This window comes from Orbicella faveolata, unplaced genomic scaffold (genome assembly GCF_042242905.1).
Source record: "Orbicella faveolata isolate gen_17 unplaced genomic scaffold, um_ofav_v1 contig_2, whole genome shotgun sequence".
NCBI classification, from domain to species: Eukaryota; Metazoa; Cnidaria; class Anthozoa; order Scleractinia; family Merulinidae; genus Orbicella; species Orbicella faveolata.
In genome coordinates, this window is record NW_028301547.1 from 21,244,045 (window position 1) to 21,251,194 (window position 7,150).

Genomic DNA, 7,150 nt, shown 5'->3' on the forward strand with positions numbered 1-7,150 from the left:
CACTTAAAATCAGAATGATTACTTCTTTTAATCCCAGCTAGATTCTTGAGCGTAGAAAATTGCGACATTTAGCGAAACTAGCAGTACAATGACCCCCGACAATCTAAATAAAACATCGTTATCAGCTTTTTCTCTTTTTCAATTTAAGAAGGTTCTAAATTAATTCAATATTTTGTTTCAGCTGCACTTTGCTAACGACAATAGACGTTATTTTTTAAATCATGCACCCACTTACAGACTGTCATTTTGCCCTGAAGGTTTTACCGATTTCTATTTGAATATCAGAAACAATTTCCAGTAATTTGACAGTTGTGAAATTTGTTTGTTTTGGTTTCGCCTTTCGCACATATATTGATTAATTAAAACTCTACAAATCGCTTTCACCTACCAAATAATAGCGACCCTTTCCTTTTTTCCTCTTATCAGTATGCTATGTATGTTAGCTTCAAAAAAGGTAGCGCTATTCGTAATTGTACATTCCTCAATTTGTCTCGAGCTTGATAAAATATATTATACCCTACCATCCACTTTTTCGGGTGCAGTCATGTTCCCACATTAGAAACACTATGAGATAACAGATCAAAAAAGGCATATTTGGTGTGTCGTACAGATGTTTGATATGTTTTGGTCGAGCTTTATTTCTTAAATCACTGTATTTCTTATTCCTTTATGCTCTCCCGATCGAAGTAGTTATTCCCAAGCATTTTGAGCGGTGAAAGACTCTTCAAGTGTCTTCTCTCCACTACATCTCGTACCGCATTCGAATTTAGCGGGTATTCTACGAGTTTACGAATACAGCCGCGATATCTCTCGCGCTTGACACTGAAAAATGTTCCTTCCGCTTGACCGCGGGTGATCTGGGTTTTAGATTACAGCTGTCTCTTATCTTTCAGCTCCTGCTGGTTGAGACAGCAGCTTAGTAACATTTAGGGGATTCTTGCTTCATTCTGTCCTGGGTTTTTCTGGTCCTCCACACCGTTTTCATCTTTGCTCTTCGGGGATCTTAAAAGGTTCCAAAACAAATCAGCAAACTCGAACAAAGTCAACAGACTGCAGCCCAAAAACAGACCCATGTTGCCACCGATATCACCTGCATAACAACATAAACAAAAAAAATAACATAAACAAAAACAAAGCAAAAAGAGTGAAAGTCTGAGACTTGCGGACAATGTTGTAGTCCCGTTTCGTTTCTGCGAATTACTGTAACAGGGGTTCTATTCTTGGTTTTCATGTGACGTAGTCATATTCCAAAATTAGGGATTATCTTTCCCTCTGATAAAAGACCCTGTAGGAACGTGACGTTTGACAATGTTTTAGCTCGACAGAGTTCTTCTTTTTGTATTAGAGCACTCCAAGCTTTTGCGTTGCGTGACATGAAAATGGCGGCCTGAAAAGACTGTCGCGTAGGTCAAAAGATGAGTTATCGCTTTAGTTTTTGCTAAATAAACGGTGCTCGCACGAGAAGAAGCATTTATTTCAATGTATCGGAGCTCTAGAGTAAAAATTTTCGTTTCAATAGTAAAACTCAACGACAGATGTTTTTTGTTATTTTACGGCTGCCATGTTTGTGCCCTCCGAATGGGCACAAACATGGCGTCTCGAATAACAGGCGAATGAAAAACAGCAGAAACCTGATTCTTGGCGAGGTTGTTTATATAGCAATCATCTACCATATCCCAGATTCTTGAATTTATTTATCGAATGGTTTCGATTTCTAGTTTTGATCACATGACAAGTGAAAACCCAGAATTGTAAACTAAGACCAAACTGATTGCGACTTGGTACTATGACAAATAGACTAAGTGTCATAAACTGGCCAATATTATTAGGAACTCTTCGTAAGACAAGTGCGATAATGCGAAAATAGTTTTTTGCCTGTTCTCCGGTAATAGAAATCTATAGTACAATTCGCTTTGATTTTACAAATGTATAAGGTTATGTTTAAATTTCCCAACCTAACAAACTCTCCATCTTGTAATTCGGCGTTTCTGTTATAAGTGAGTATCCGTGGTATTTAAGGCCAACTTGAAGGAATGCCAAATTACCCCTGAAAATCAGAGTTAAAAAAGACTTTAATTTTGTTTTTCATTGATCTAATTTTAATTACACCCGCTCTCATCTTTCGACCGTCTTTCGACATAAATGCCGTCTTTCGACACGCTATTTAAACGGCTGAAAGACCGTTTAACTGTGAAACTGGCAATCTTTTAGGTTATTGGCCGAAGAAATGACAAATGAATGATAATTACTGACCTAAAATGGCTGAAGAAGATTGTGGACTCTGCATATTTCCAGATTTACGGGATGATTTGCGTGTAGTCGATCGGCTTTCGGTAGTGACTTCCGGTAGAATTAGGACGCTACCACGTTTGGTATTCGAAAGATGTAAACTTTCAAACCAATCGATTTATCTCTCATTCAATGACTTCTTGATACTCCTAACCTTAGTTTGATGTCAAATAAATTCATCTTTCATGACTAGACGTCGAGTTCGACCGCAAAGTGTGTTTACATTTTTGATGTAGGCCAGGTTACATAACATGTCGAAAGATGTCGCCACACTGAAAGCGGATGCAAATGAAAATGCTGTATTTAAATAAACCAAGAGTCCTAAATTCCCTTTCGTAAAGTCAAACAACAAACAACAAACAAACAACTAACAGGTATTCCAGAACTCGTCTGAGTTCCTTTGTCAATGAAGTGACAATCTTGACCCCTCTTCATTAAGAAGTCATACTACTCGTCCCGAGAGGCCGCGCTCTTTCTGGTCAGCATCAAGAATCGCGACCTCTGGCCGGGTCCAATTTTCTGAGCATGCGCAGAAAATTCGCTTCGTACTCTAAGCCAATTAGATTTGTCAGGCTTGACTCTGAGCATGCGCAGGGTGACGGGAAGTCCGTGTGAACCGCGGACTTCCGGTGTTGAACCTTTCCGGAGGTCGCGATTCTTGGTGCTGACCAAAAGGAGCGCGGCCTCTGGGGACGAGAATGTATTACACTTGACTGACGTTAAATTTGTTATTTCTGTAACTTGGTCAAGAAATATTTAGGTTTGCTATAAACAATTACTTTAGACATGTTTACCTCTGATATCGCGATGTTTCGTTATAATCATGAAGGTGTTTTAAGACCTTAGTTATGCCATCATCCGGGAACTGTGCGTACGACACGTGTGTTGTATAATCTAATTCTGCGCATGGCAACTCACAGGAGCAATCATTAGAGTTGTAGGATGCTGAAACGGAAAAGGACACATCAGCCACACTGAGGCCCCGCCCACACTACGTCGGAGGAATTTGAAAACGAAGGTTTCACTCTGAAAACGTATCAAGTGTTTTCCGTCCACACTACGTTGGGGATATTTAAAAACGCAACAACAACCGGTTATTATGTATTTGCGTTTGAAAAAAGAAACTATTATTCAAATATTTTTCACATTTTATGTCATTTTATGGTAATGTAATCATGAGTAGATTTATTATTGTAAGCTTAAAAGACCGTTGCCGAACTGGGTCGATAGGCATCTGCTCTTTCCATATTAACGAAGAGATATCCTGAGTACGGTGAAACCTGTATTAAGCGGGCACCTTTTGGACCCTCATTTAGTGTCCGCTTAATACAGGGTGTCCGCTCTAAGTAGGTTCTAATATAATGTGCAATAAGTTCATTATTAACTCTTTTGCAACACAGTGTAACACAGTGTGAGATCAAAGACTGCTAATGGCACAATGTCCAGTCAGTCAATGCATCAATCTGGAATAATCACTTAGCTTTAAAACGTACGACATCGCTGAACAATGCTGAAGGAGTCTCAGCTGAACCTTAAGAAGTAAAATACCCTTGAAGTGTCCGCTTATTGTAGATTTTGTGCAATAAAATGGCTTAATATTGGTGTCCGCGTCCGCTTAACAGAGGTGTCCGCTGATTGCAGGTTTATTTTACAGTAAATGTGCAAAGAAAATTTATGGACTCAAGCAGGGTGTCCGCTTAATATGGGGTCCGCTTAATACAGGTTTCACTGTATATGCTATGGCGTTAATACGTACCAATACTTTGTTCCTCACAGAACTTGTGTTGAAAAGTACACACTGGCAAGTTCGAGGGCACTGCAACAATGCAAAACATGAATGAGTAGAAATATGACCCATTATTGTGAAGCGTGATCGACGATATAAAGTCAGGAAAATAGTGAAGAGATTCTTATTGGCCTTAAAAAAAAATGTGAGGTCGTTAGCATAATCAAAACTTCTACAGTGTTACTTCAAGTTATACCCCGGCGGAACTTGAGAACAAAACAACGCAAAAAAGTGAGTTTCTTTCCATTAGTGCTGTCGAGGACTCACAACGAGTCAGTTTGCCACAAGGTAACCAATGGAACAAATAAGTATTTCCAAAATCAAACAATTCTCTAACTGCTGGCGAATTTATATCTTTTCCCTTTTCTAGGAGATTCCCTTTTCCCAGCAGGTTCGAGGACAAAACTCCCAGCAAGCAAACATACAACCCAAATTGACCTTACCATTTATCTTACATTGAGCCGTTGGGTGTGGTCGAGGAACGTAATTCACGCCTTTAGCTCATCAGCTCGAGATTTCGTCCTTTCCGTTTATTTTTCATTCTTTGTTTCGTTCTTTCACTTATTCACAAATTTTGAGACACTTAAAAACAATTTTCTGATAGGTGGCTGACAAGCATGTAAGGAATTTCTTAAACTCGAAATACACGGCAGTTAATTCACCTGTAAATTGACTTCAAGTTAGTAAATAGATGTGTGTATATTGTACCTCAAATCCAGGCCAGCTCTGAGTATCATAGAGAGCCCGGAATTCTGGTTGGGAGTTCCCCGGTCGCATTTCCACCAACCAAATGCAATCCACCGTAGGAAAAAAAGATGGCGGCTGTACATTTTACCACAATACCTTGCGAACCTAATACAGCCTCTAAGGCACGAAGAAAGCCAAATTCTTAGAATATTTGTCCTTGTACTAAGGACATTGTGTAGCCTAGGTTTGAAGATTTTATAACTTTTCTGTACGTTTTCATGAACGTTGTTAAGGTTTTCGAACGCTAAGAACTATGGGTAAATGTACTAGTCGCCATCTTTTTTCCTACGGAGGATTACAGTAATACGGTAAATAACCACTTAGGCCTTTTCACTTACCTGGTATTCCAGTCATTCTACAGCCGCACATTGCTAAGGTCTTGTTTGCTAGGCACTGCGTAAAACAACCGTCTCTACTGTAACGTGGAATCTGAGGAAGTGTCTTCTTTGTACAATTGGCTTTGTATGGGTGTGGAAGACGCTCGCGCTACAGATGAGCAGAAGAGAATATCTTAACAAGACTCAGCTGATTACGGCCTCATCAACTACCATGCACCACATAGAAATCGAGAGCAAAAAATCCAATTGTTTTAGTAGAATTCTGACTGGATTTCTTTTAAATAACGATTAAAATTTTTCTCTCTACATATTTAATATTTAGTGTTGTTCACACTTTAGTCTAAAACGCGCGGGAATTGAATGGCTGTTTGAAACTTGCAGCTGTTTACAACGCTCATCAGTTCATTGAAAAATTTTGAGGTTTTTAAGTCGCAAACCGGTTGGTCACTTACAGATTGCAAACATGCATACTGAAAAAGAACTGTTAAAATATCCCTATTATCCCATGCCATAGAAAATACAACCAATTATAGTACAGGATCGCCTTTGCACACTCGACGGTATCACACCTAACCCGCTGGTTAACCATCGTTTTTTTGGGGATATAAAATAATTTTTGGATTTTCCGGAAATTTCCTAAGCAAATTTCCGTACCATGTGCCTCCTTTTCAAAAGTTCCGGAATTTCGAAGGCGTCTAAAATTTACATATCTGAGTGGAAAGCCTGAAAGAGTATTGTTCAAGACCCCACCAGAGTGCCTATACAACTCAGTAATGTTTTCGTATCAGACTTACTTTCGTTGTTGTAACCCGAACCAAAGTGTGCGATCCAGGAAACACGTTGAATCCTCTCTCAAAATTTACGAGTGTTCCTTGTTCATGCACTATCACTCTTAGCCCATGAGAAAATTCACCGATGGTGTTTTCATGCACTTGTGTATCTAGAAAAACACCAAGGCCTCCTGAAGATCCCGTTCGTCTTGTTCGTCGGATTCTTGTCCCGTTTCTCCCTGAATTGAAAGTAAAACATCGACCTTTTTGGACAAGCAAAGGATAAAAATCGGCTGATGAGCAAGTTTCAACCACTGCGAAGCGACAGTAGTGTAGTAACATGTCTCTAAAGTCGTGCCCATAGGCTGATAAAAACTCCTTTAAAACTTGGGATTAAAACTTGGCTCCTTTGTATTGTTCAGAACACTGATAATGCGACTTTTGATGGTGTCGTTGCAGTTCTCTGCGACAAATGAACCAAACAATTCAAACGCGCACAGCAATCCCTGTCCGCAAGTCATATCCTTGTTGACCTTCTTTATCGCTTCACAAGCGGAAAGGTTTAAACCCAGTTTGGAAAAGTCCCCCTCAGATTCGGGCATGTCGATTTTACGCTTGACGAATCGGTTCAAGTTACAAATGGTTACGGCGGGAAATACGAGCTCTCCATTCGCAGGAATAACTTCTGTAAATTCGGTGCTGATTGGATTGGAATGGTATTTCAAAAAACTCTGTAGGGTAAAGAAAACGTGAAATACGATGGCTGTTAACAACAGAAGTAACCACAGAACGCGAAATACTCTTGATGGGCTTTCGTATACATAGCGAAGACCGTGAACAGTTGTGTTGACCACAAATGCACGCCATTTCGTAGCCATGTTCTTCAGTATGTAGATGCACAAGTAAATTTTTCAACTTTGAGTTCAAGCCAAGCCAAGCTACAGTATCCTGTCAGAGATTTGCAGTCGAACCTTGTAAGAAATGGTTACTGCCTTTCGAGTTTTCAATAATTACGTTGAACTAAGAAAGGGCTTGAATTAATACACAAACCATCAATATTTTTTTGCCACGTTCCAGTTTTAATAAAGAAGGCCCGTCGAAAATCGTAAATAATTTAGGTTGTAACACAGTTAAGGGTGAAAATCAATCTATTTGATTGCTTTCAGCTGCAAAATTGCACCGCCATTGTCCACATTGTGAAGAAAGAAAGGTTCTAGGCA

The 7,150-nt window shown here is 39.5% G+C and overlaps 1 pseudogene across 1 annotated transcript; it reads right to left on the reverse strand.

The window, feature by feature from the left end:
• Positions 1-9: 9 nt before the first annotated feature.
• On the reverse strand, positions 10-7,090 carry LOC149112391 (acid-sensing ion channel 2-like; annotated as a pseudogene). Its single transcript, XR_016207425.1, has 6 exons — positions 5,955-7,090; positions 5,161-5,308; positions 4,046-4,105; positions 3,084-3,234; positions 1,956-2,047; positions 10-1,090 (listed from the first exon to the last, which is right to left on the reverse strand). The product of XR_016207425.1 is annotated as an acid-sensing ion channel 2-like (transcript).
• Positions 7,091-7,150: the final 60 nt, after the last annotated feature.